Raw genomic sequence first — 10,664 nt, forward strand, 5'->3', positions numbered from 1 at the left:
TAAGTTCAGTAAAGAAGACGGAAGTCTATAAGACTTATAGTGGCTGCCCACTAGTGTGGGCTAGGTCAGAGTTGACCATTCAGATATGTTTGCCATGTTTCCGTCTTTCTCCTCCATATGTGTAATAAGTATGGCAGCTATGGCAACGATGAAATGAGTGTTATGATGAGCCTAGCTGAGATGATGGCTAGCCGGAGGAGAACCCATGGGATTCTATATGATATGTGTAACAAGCCCTGCAGGCATTGGCTGAATCAAACAGTGTGCACAAGTGATATTGGGCCCATAAAAATGTGAAACTAAAAGAAAGAGCATAAAAGTAAAGTTTGAAAGTGCATGAGCAATAAATGAAATTCATAAGTATATAAGTCAGCATATTAGTATATGTGCACTACAAACTCACGACAATCATGTGTATGTGTATGCATGAGATTTGCTTACTGAGCGTTAGCTCATTATGTTATTTTCCAACATTTTTCCAGGTGTGGCTTTAGCTGTTGAGCAACTTGTGGAGCACGGACTCAGTAGCAATGCAATAATGGTTTAGAGTTTTCATATGGCTGCCTTAAATTTAAAGTATTCATACGTGTAATAATTTATACTAATAAGTTTATATAAAAGTTTTAAATTTTTCTGTATTTCTTCGTATCATTTTATTTAATTCTTTTGGTCAAGTGCCTTACATACTCGTAAACCCTAGAATTACGAGTATGTGGCAGACGTACCCTACCTTAGGGACGTTACACATAGTAGTACTTGTAGATTTTCTAAGTTTAACCTATAGTTTAAGAATATTAATGTTAACCTAAGGTTTGATTATATGACTGATATTAAGGATAATATTTATTATACTATAAGGTTTAGACAAGGACCAATAGGATTTTAAGCACATGTTATGTATGGATGATTAAGGATTAAGTATTTTGAGGATTAAATTTAATAAGGGTAAAAGTTTGAATGCTATAAGGTCAGTCAGCAGCTTTGAATACGTTGAGGGCTTAGTCAAGGCTGTTTACTCCATTCAAACTTAGCTAAAAATGTGTAATTTCGTGTTTAAATAATCAGCGTGTGCCGATATATCGCAGCTATAGGGGGCGATATATCGTAGCACGTAGATACGGAAAATACGAGACAATGCACGACAGCCTCGGGCATACTGGCCCAGGCGATATATCGCCTACAGGGGGTGATATATCGCCTCCTTCAGTATATTTTGAAAAGTTTTGAATTCTTTTTCCATTCAGCCATTCAACCTCTTGATAAGTCCAGCACCTTTTTGAATGAGTCTTCAGCCTCTGCTGAACGATAATTCAAATTATTTTCACCTAAAAAGATATTATTTTTATTCAAGTAAAATTAAGATCCTTTCATTCCTAAACTCTATAAATAGGACCTAGTACCCAACCATTATTCATCTTTTGCTCTAAGTCCAGAGGCTGCAAGTGCTAGGTGAGTGTAAGAGTGTAAACACCTGGGTTGGGGAATCATAAGCTTGATCATCATAAGCTTATCAAACACTTGGGGAAGTAAGGTTTTGTAGTATTTCGGTTTGAGGTGTAGATTGGTCTTACAAGTCATCAAGGTAACCCAAAACTCTAGTTCATTTATGTACTTGTTCTTTTAAGTTCTCATAGCCTTCTACTCAGCCTCTAACCTTAATCTTTATTTTGGTTAGGAAATCTAAGTTCTTGAGCAAAAAGGTTTTGGTAAGTATGTTTCTCAAAGGTTTAGTCCTTCCATTCCTTTCATTTCTTTTTCTTCAAATCTACTCACCCTGTTATGTATGGTTTTAGGAGTGTTCCAAAAGTCCCAACACTATCCTCATATCCCGGTAACTTTGGTAAGGAAAATAGGATAGAAATGCATATGTTATATGTTTTATATGTTATCTTATGTTTCTTATGTTATGATAAGTGTTATGATATGTTTGTAGGCTTGGGCATATGACCCATTTGACTAACAAGCCCCAAATAGATTATGGGCATATGACCTACTTAGCTAGTAGGACCCCACTAATCTAATGGGCATATGACTTGTTTAGTCTATGGGACCCCAAGTAATAATGACCATTATAGTATGTGTATGAAATAAGTGTTATGCTATGTTATGTTATGTTATGTTTTTTATGTTTCTTATGAAATTTATGTATATGAACTATGTGTTAGATTTTCCTTGCTGGGCATTAGGCTCATTCCTTTTTGTTTATATGTGCAGGAAAATAGCTATAGTGGCAGGAAAGATTCGTGGATGCTTGGGAGAATGTGTATCGGTGGTGAATGGATTCAAGGAGTCGAGAGTTCGATTTTCGAGGATGTAGACTTGTTTTTTTATGGTCTTTATATGTATTTTCCGCACTTATTATGTAATCTCTTTTTATTATAAATCATGTTATGTTTTGTTTTTCAAACAATGGGATCCCATATCCTTCTTGATATTTTTGTAAGTAACTTTTATTTTTACAAGTTTCCTAATAAAATTATGGTATTTTCGCAATGTAAGCTTTATTTGGGATTTGTATGTATAGTTTCGTTAATGGTCCAAAAGTCTAGAGTAGTTGGGCCATTATAGCTGGGTTCGTGGGGTCAAGTCGCGACCGAGTTCATGCAAGTCGCGACTTGAATGTGTTCCAGAGCCTCCCCTAGGCTCTGTCAAGCAGGCGCGCCGCGACCCACAGGGTCAAGTAGCAGCCCCCCTGGCACTCAGACAGGGGACCTCTCTGTCTTGGGGGTGTTCCACGGCCCTTGGGGGCAGGTCGCAGCCCACCTTTCCCTTTTGTGCCAAGATGGGTTTTAGCGAGTTTTAAGCGGGGGTTTTTTATTCTATTGGCTCGAGATCGAATCTACTAACTATTTTAGTAGGATTCGAGGTCCCGAGAGCTGGGTTTTAGCTCATGAACCTTTTATTACTCATTTTATTAATGGGATTTCCTATTTGGTTATGATTAGGTGGTCGCTAAGGGCCTAAGGATTGGATCGTTCTCAAGGGGTCATTCTTCATTTATTTTACGCTCAAGTCTAAGGTAAGAAAACTGCACCCAGTATGTGATGAATGTGATGTATATGATACATGTGGTTATGGCATGGCATAAATGTTGAATATGGAATTGATCAGAGCTTGAGTCTTTGTAACTGTGCATGATTATGATTATGGTTATGATTATTGGTTAAGCATGTTGAATGCCTTATATCTGTATGTTTGAATGTGCATGATTATAATTATGTTGGTGATTGTTGAGTGTTCTATAAATGGACATTGACTTCATTACATATGTTTGGCAGCATGAATTACTTGTGAATGGCACTGACTTATTAGTCAAAAATGACATTGGTGTTTAGTATTGGTTGTGAAACTCTGACTTATCAGTCATGGTCGACCGTAGAACTGAGCATTGGTCGTATGGTATTGGCTTATGAGTCAAGAGCGTCATTAGCATGTTTAACGCAACCTGAAATGATTAAATCTAATCAATATAAGCATTAAATGCTTGACCGACCTATTGGTCGAAGAAAACTAAAGTGCTTGTCTAGTCTAAAGGCTAGTTACTTAGAGTCAGGGCTTAAAGGCTCAGGTGACTGAAATGTCACATGGCTTGGGCGTAAAACCCCAGAGAGACTTATTAGTCATTAATTCAGAGAGACTTATTAGTCATCTATTCAGAGAGACTTATCAATTATCTACCCAAAGAGACTTATTAGTCATCTATAGAGAGAGACTTATTAGTCATCTATCCAGAAAGACTTATTAGTCATCTATTCAGAGAGACTTTTCAGTCATCTACCTCAAAGAGACTTATCAGTCATCAACCCAAAGAGACTTATTAGTCATCTACCTCGGAGAGAGACTTATTAGTCATCTACCCCAGAGAGAGAGACTTATTAGTCATCTACTCAGAGTGCAGGACTTCATCATCATTTATTAGTACTTTCCTGCATGCGTGAATATGGTTATTATTGCTAGGCATGCTTATTATGATTTGGTGACATGTTATTGTCTGCTTAGTAGCATGTTTGAGTTTTCTTGCTGAGCTTCGGCTCATGGGTCTTATGTGGTGCAGGTAAAGGTAAAAGAAAGGTGGACCATCCTTTAGTTGGAGAGCTTAGGTGACGATGTGTACATATGCAGCTGCTCGACCACCATGACCGAGGATTTAAAGAGGAACTAGGGTTAAATCCTATTTTTCCACTTAGGTCGACTGGTTGTAAATATTTTATTGCAATTAACCTTTAAAATAGATTTTGGGATCCCAATGTATATAGTAAACGTTTTAGTGAAACGTTGTATCTTTGACCAAAATTTTTAACCCTAAACTGTTAATCACATTTAGTTACACGATTATGGACAAATGACTCATTTAGTGAGTTTAGCACTGTTTAAAATGCACAGCGTAACGGTCCCTGGGTAGTAGGGCGTTACAAAGCCCAATGGCACCTAAGAAAGTTAAAACTATGTCCACTGTCCAACGAGCGAATATGCACATTCCTCATACATTTGTTAACCCCACTGCTTAGAACAAGTTTGAGGAATGGATTGTGAAGAATAAAATAGTGATTGTGGAGTCTCATTTTTGCCCAAGTGAGTTGGATGGAATCCTCCCGCAGATGATTATTAACAGAAATTGGCAGCAATTGTGTGAGCCTAAGTGCATGGCAAACATAAGCTTGGTAAGGGAATTCTATGCCGATGCTTACGTGGATCGCGAGAATCATACTGCTTTGGTTTGAGGAAAAAGGGTTTGTTATTCTCCAAAAATTATAAATAGGTTCTATGGCCTCAATGATCCTTGGGATGATGATTACCGAGCGGGAATGAATGAGAAGGATTATGATATGATTTCGAGGGAAATGACTAAACTAGGATCAGCATACAAAATGGGCAGTGACATGGTAACTCCGCGATCTATCAAGGCCACATGTTTAAGTCCATATAGGAGGCTTTGGAACAGGTTCGTCATAAGTACTCTTATGCCTTCAACTCAACAGATGGAGGTAATAAGTCGAAATATTATACCTAATACACTGTATATGCTCGGGGAAATCGATAAATGTGGGGAGGCTTATCAATGAGAGTATTAGCTATATTGCTCGAAGGGCCACATCTGGTGGCCATGGCCATGGTTCTTTGATCACAAGTTTATGCAAGGTTCCAGGGGTGCCAATGAACACCAATGAAGTATGTGAACAATCCCCTATAATCAGTCACCAGTCAGTATTGCATCAAGATGAAAATTATGGCGGTGTTCCTAGGCCAGCTGGCTTGGGATATGAGCTTGCAAACCCGATTCTTTTGCGACTACCACCCACAGATGCACAACCTGATTATTCCAAGCCGAAAAGAAAGGGTAGAAAACCATATTCATCTAGAGCTACTGAAGGCTTCAGTTCAAGGTAGTATAGCAGCATGCAGCAAGACATTGAATATTTAAAGAGGCAACAACACCTGTTATTGCATGGTCAGGCTGATATTAGAGATCGCCAGTTCCCCATGACGAACTACATGGCTAATTTTTTTGGAGCATTTGTGCAATACACGGGATTTAATGACTTTCCACAATGTCCTACTGAATTACGCCAGCCATATCAACCGCCCCAAGATTCAGAGGATGATGAATAAAGTTTTTGTTGTCAGGTTTCTTTTCCTTGGGTTATAATGAAATAGTGGGGACACTATTTATTTTAGTTTGGGGGGACAATTTATTTTCTTTTGTTTTTCTTTTAATTCTTTTTCTTTGCTTTTCTTGGGTTTAATTAAGTTTTAATTTTTGAATGTTGGATGACTGTACGAAACTAATATTGACTAAGACATGTGGGACTTTGATGATGAATTATGCTAACTCTTTGATGTTGTAGGATTGATGCTTTTGATATGTAGACTGTGTGCTTGACCTGTTGATAATTGATCTGAGTATTGTCATTTGTTGTATTATATGTGTTTCATTTAATTTTTGCTTTACATGATATAAGTTTATATGTATTGTGGGATTTGGTATGTTTGGTGGATAATGAAATAAGCTAGAACTTGCTCGGTCAATATGTTGAGACGAAATTCTGAATGAAGTGTTAAGTAGAGATGATTTAGGCATTCTTTGGAACGTTTGAGCCTTTCAAACTAACCGATGAAAATTTTATCCTTAGTTACCCTTTTTTAGCCTAAAACTTTGGTTTTTTTCTTGATTGTACTATGTTGAACCTAAAATTTCCTGACTTTATTATTTTTCCTTTTCCTTTGGTATCATGAGCATATAAATTGTGGGATAAGGGAATGGATAATGGTGAATTTTTGGTGTGATTTGGATGTAGTATGATTGTACAAAATAAAGAGAGAGAGAGAAGTTTATGAGTTTCTTGAAAAAAAATATTATGCTTATGAAGAATATTAAGTTTGGGGGAGTGTGATTTGAGAAAAATGATAAGTTTGGAAAAAAAAATGATGCAAGTATTGTAATCTCTCTTTCTAAATGTGTAAAAAAGGCGATTTGTGTTGTGATGGATTGAAAAAAAAATTGGCTAGTTTTTTTTTTGGTTTGTATGCTTATGGTATTTATGAGCCTAAATGACCATTTATCTACCCTTACCTAAGCCTAACGTTATAAGCCTGGAAAAGTCCTTTTGATCTACTTGATATAGATTTTATATTAGTGGAGACAAGTTAAGTAAGCAAGATTATGGTGAATTTTGATCGGTTTGTGGTATGGATGAATTTTGATATTTGTAAAATTATGTTTTGTACAGTATTTGTGAAATGAAATGTGTATTTGCACGGATGACAGTACTTAGAGAAATTATTGATAGGTTGAAATTCTAGTCGCATGGTCTGAAGCATTTGTTGAACAATTGAAAAAGAATTGGTATTTTGAGAAAATTATGCCCCTAGTCTAAGTTTAAACTTTTCTGTGAAGTTAAGTCATCCAATGGTTGTTTGTAGTTTTGAGTCTTTTTTTTCCTTTCTTTTGTTTGCTTGAAGACAAACAACTAGTCAAGTTTGGGGGTTTGATAAGCGTACAAAATTTATGCTTATTCATGACTTTTCCAGTTTGATTTGTTTATTTTCTCAAGTGAAATTACGTATTTGATCTGTTTTGTGAACTTATGCAGTTTGTCACTATAATTCTGATTAGTACGCTAATTCAAAGTTTTTAAATTAAAAATCTGTGTAATTAGTCAAAATTAGCAAATATTCAAAAATTTGGCACATGCGATATATCGCCACTTGAGGAATATGAATTTTTCGCAGAGACAGAAACGACAACAAAGATTTTTCATTTTTATCAAGAATGTGGTGCATGCGATATATCACAGCATAGGAGCCGATATATTAGCATGAGGGAATTTTTGGAATTTCCATGGAATTTTTAGGGCTTTTTTTGTGGAAATACAAAAGGGATTCGATATAGAAAAGCAGGGTGTGTTCTGGACGGTGTAGAGAAAGAACTAAGAAAGAATTCACTAGTTTTATTTCATATTTTTATGCTTTTTAGTTTTAGATTATTTTTATGCAATTATGTTTAACATTATGAACTAAATTCATGTTTAGAGTATTTTAATGTACTCATTGGATATTATTTTCATCTTTAATGCAATTTTTATGATTCCTTGAATTTATGTTTATCTTTTGTTCTTATGTTTAATGCTTGTAATTGACTAGCCATCTTTTGCATGATTTTTTGTTTTAATTCAATATCTGAAAAGTGAGAATTGGAATAGCTACCTGCAATAGATATAGATTTAGAACAAAAGTATCAAATTGGTTTGTGTAGCAATTAGGATTTTGTTCTTAATGCGGTTTATATGTAGAATTTATCACAGACATGTAGAAAATTCATAGGTAAACTAAATATTTTATATCTTGAAAGAAAATAGAATTGTCAATTGTAAACCTGCTATAATCATAGTTAGAAGAATCATATTAACTGTATCATTGTTTGAAAATAATTGAAGGTTGATGAAGTTAAAATGCTCTAATATTTTCTTTATTAAATTTCATTAATTTAATTATGCTATTTTAGTTTATTGTTAGTTGTTAATTTTCATTTTATTTTCGTTAGTCAAATAGAAATTAAAGTTCACTTTTGATAATTAGTAGATCAATTCTCTGTGGGAATGATACTTTACTTCTACTATTATTACTTGCTTGACTGTGTACACTTGCGTAGTAGTTCACAACAAGGAGGTGATTTGAGGAATAACCTCAACGGCAGGAGGAATGAGAGAGTTCCCATTGATGATGGAATGGCCAGGAAGTTCATGGAGCAGCTAGCTGATCTCAAAAAGGTCACAGATCGCTTGGTACAAAAACAAGAAGGCGGAGGTTCCGATTCTAAAGATGAAGAAAACAAACTATGTGCAAAACACATCCTAGATGCCATGTTACCCAAGGGGTTCAAGATGTCAGATATACCCACCTACACTGGAAACACCAACCCAAGAGACCATCTATCCAGCTACAATCGCCTAATGACTGTAGCCCATGTCTGTGACAACGAAAAATGCCTATGCTTTTCGATCGCCTTGGACGGACCCACCGAAGAGTGGTGGAAAAGGCTCAAGACAGGATCAATTCAATCTTTGTCTGGATTGCAGTCAGCTTTCCGTAAGCAATTTGTAGTCTCCTAGAGACTAGACTTAGAGGTCAGTGTGCTAGCTAACATTAAGCAACATCCCACTGAAACCCTTTGGGCTTACATCCAACGATTCACAAAGGAAGCTTCGAAGACTAAGGTAGATGATGGACAATGCTTAGTGGCCCTCCAGTCCGGAATCAAAGTTGGATCCCCTCTCTGGGATGACATGCAACGTAGTAAGGTGGCCACTCTTGAAGAGCTTATAAGAAAGGCTCAAGGCTTCATCAACTGGGAAGAGGCTCGAATCCAAGCTTATTGATTGCATCTAGCACTGCAACCAACAACAAGCCCATTCCTGGGTACGGGGCACAATACACGAAAAATCCCTATCCGACACCTTCAAAAATATCAGGGATGCAGTTCATGACCCCGACTGTCTATGTGCCTGCTTCATCAAGATATGCACTAGCTTCTTCAGCCCATTTTTCTGGATATGGAGTGGCACCGACCAGATACAGTGTCGCTCCCAAAGTGATTCAACCATCCTAGATTGAAGTGGCTGAGGAAAGCATAAACCCTTCCCGGGGAAAATGATCCAGAAAGAATCAGAGCCAGATCGAGCCCACAAAGAAGAGAAAGAGGGGGTACGAGCCCCAGTACACGAAATACACGAACTTGGTGGATACCCGAGAGAATATCTACCTTGTAAAGGGTGAAAGAACCCAAAAACCAATCCCCATGTTTAAAGGGGGAAAGAACCCGAGGGATGCGAGAAAACGATGTGCTTATCACAAGGACATAGGCCATACAACTGAGGAATGTCGTCAGTTGAAGGACGAGATCAAGAATCTAATCAAGTTGGGGCACCTCCACCAATGGGTCAGGATGCCAACTAGAGTTTCGAGACAACCCATAGCTCCCGGACAGCCTTTTGCCCAAGGAGCACCTAAATAGTTCAGACCCCCTCAGGGAGGGTACGCTCCAAGACCGGGAGCACAGGCCCCTCAGGGGGCCCCAGTACGGTGGAGTGGGGACAATACGAGGATATACAAAAAATCTCATTGAAGTGTTATCACGTCTCCGCCCGACCAATCTTCATGGTTTGTGAAGAGCCCCTCGAAGAGGAGAATATCGCTCTAGTCCCACAACCATAGCCAACACGGGGGGTGGTCTGGGAAGACGACGAATTGGATCCTCGGATAGAAGCGGACAGGGCATTATAACCTATGGAGGAGATTGAAGAGGTGTGCATCAATGACATCGATCTGACCAGAGTAATCTAGGTAGGAAGAAATTTGAATCTGGAGGTCAAGGTTGCCATAGTTACGCAAGTAAAAGAAAAGCAGGACATCCTGGCCTGGTCCCACTCGAATATGGCCGGGATTGATCACAACATTATATGTCACGCCCTAAACATCGACAAAAATGCAACTCCAGTCTGGCAGATGCGAAGGCCATTGGGCACAGAACGGGCATAGGCCCTCAAGCTAGAAATCGAGAAGTTATCCTCAATTAATTTCATTCGGGAAACACTGTACCCTGTTTGGCTAGAAAACCCGGTGTTGGTGCCAAAACCAAACGGGACATGGAGAACTTGCATAGATTTCACTGACCTTAACAAGGCGTGTCTAGAAAATTGCCTCCCTCTACCCCGGATAGACCAGATGGTGGATGCCACATCTGGGTACGTGTTGCTAAGCTTCATGGATGCCTAATCCGGCTACAACCAAATTTCGATGCATGTAGCAGACCAGGAGCACACCAGCTTCCAGGCAGACAAAGGTGTATACTGCTACATTGTCATGCCTTTTGGGCTAAAGAATGTCAGAGTCATGTATCAAAGGCTTGTCAATAGAATGTTCCCATACCTACTTAGGAAGAACATGGAAGTATACATAGACAGCATGTTGGTTAAGTCCAAGACGTTGGCCCAACATACAGACGACTTGGGAGAAGCATTCGCCATTATCCGGAAGTACGAGATGAAGCTGAATTCCAAGAAGTGCACATTTGGCGTGGCATCCGGGAAGTTTCTAGGCTTCCTAGTAAGCTTAAAGCCAACCCGGATACGATTAGAGCTTTGGTAGACATGCCATAACCATGGAAA

This window comes from Humulus lupulus, chromosome 3, assembly GCF_963169125.1.
Source record: "Humulus lupulus chromosome 3, drHumLupu1.1, whole genome shotgun sequence".
Taxonomy (NCBI): domain Eukaryota; kingdom Viridiplantae; phylum Streptophyta; class Magnoliopsida; order Rosales; family Cannabaceae; genus Humulus; species Humulus lupulus.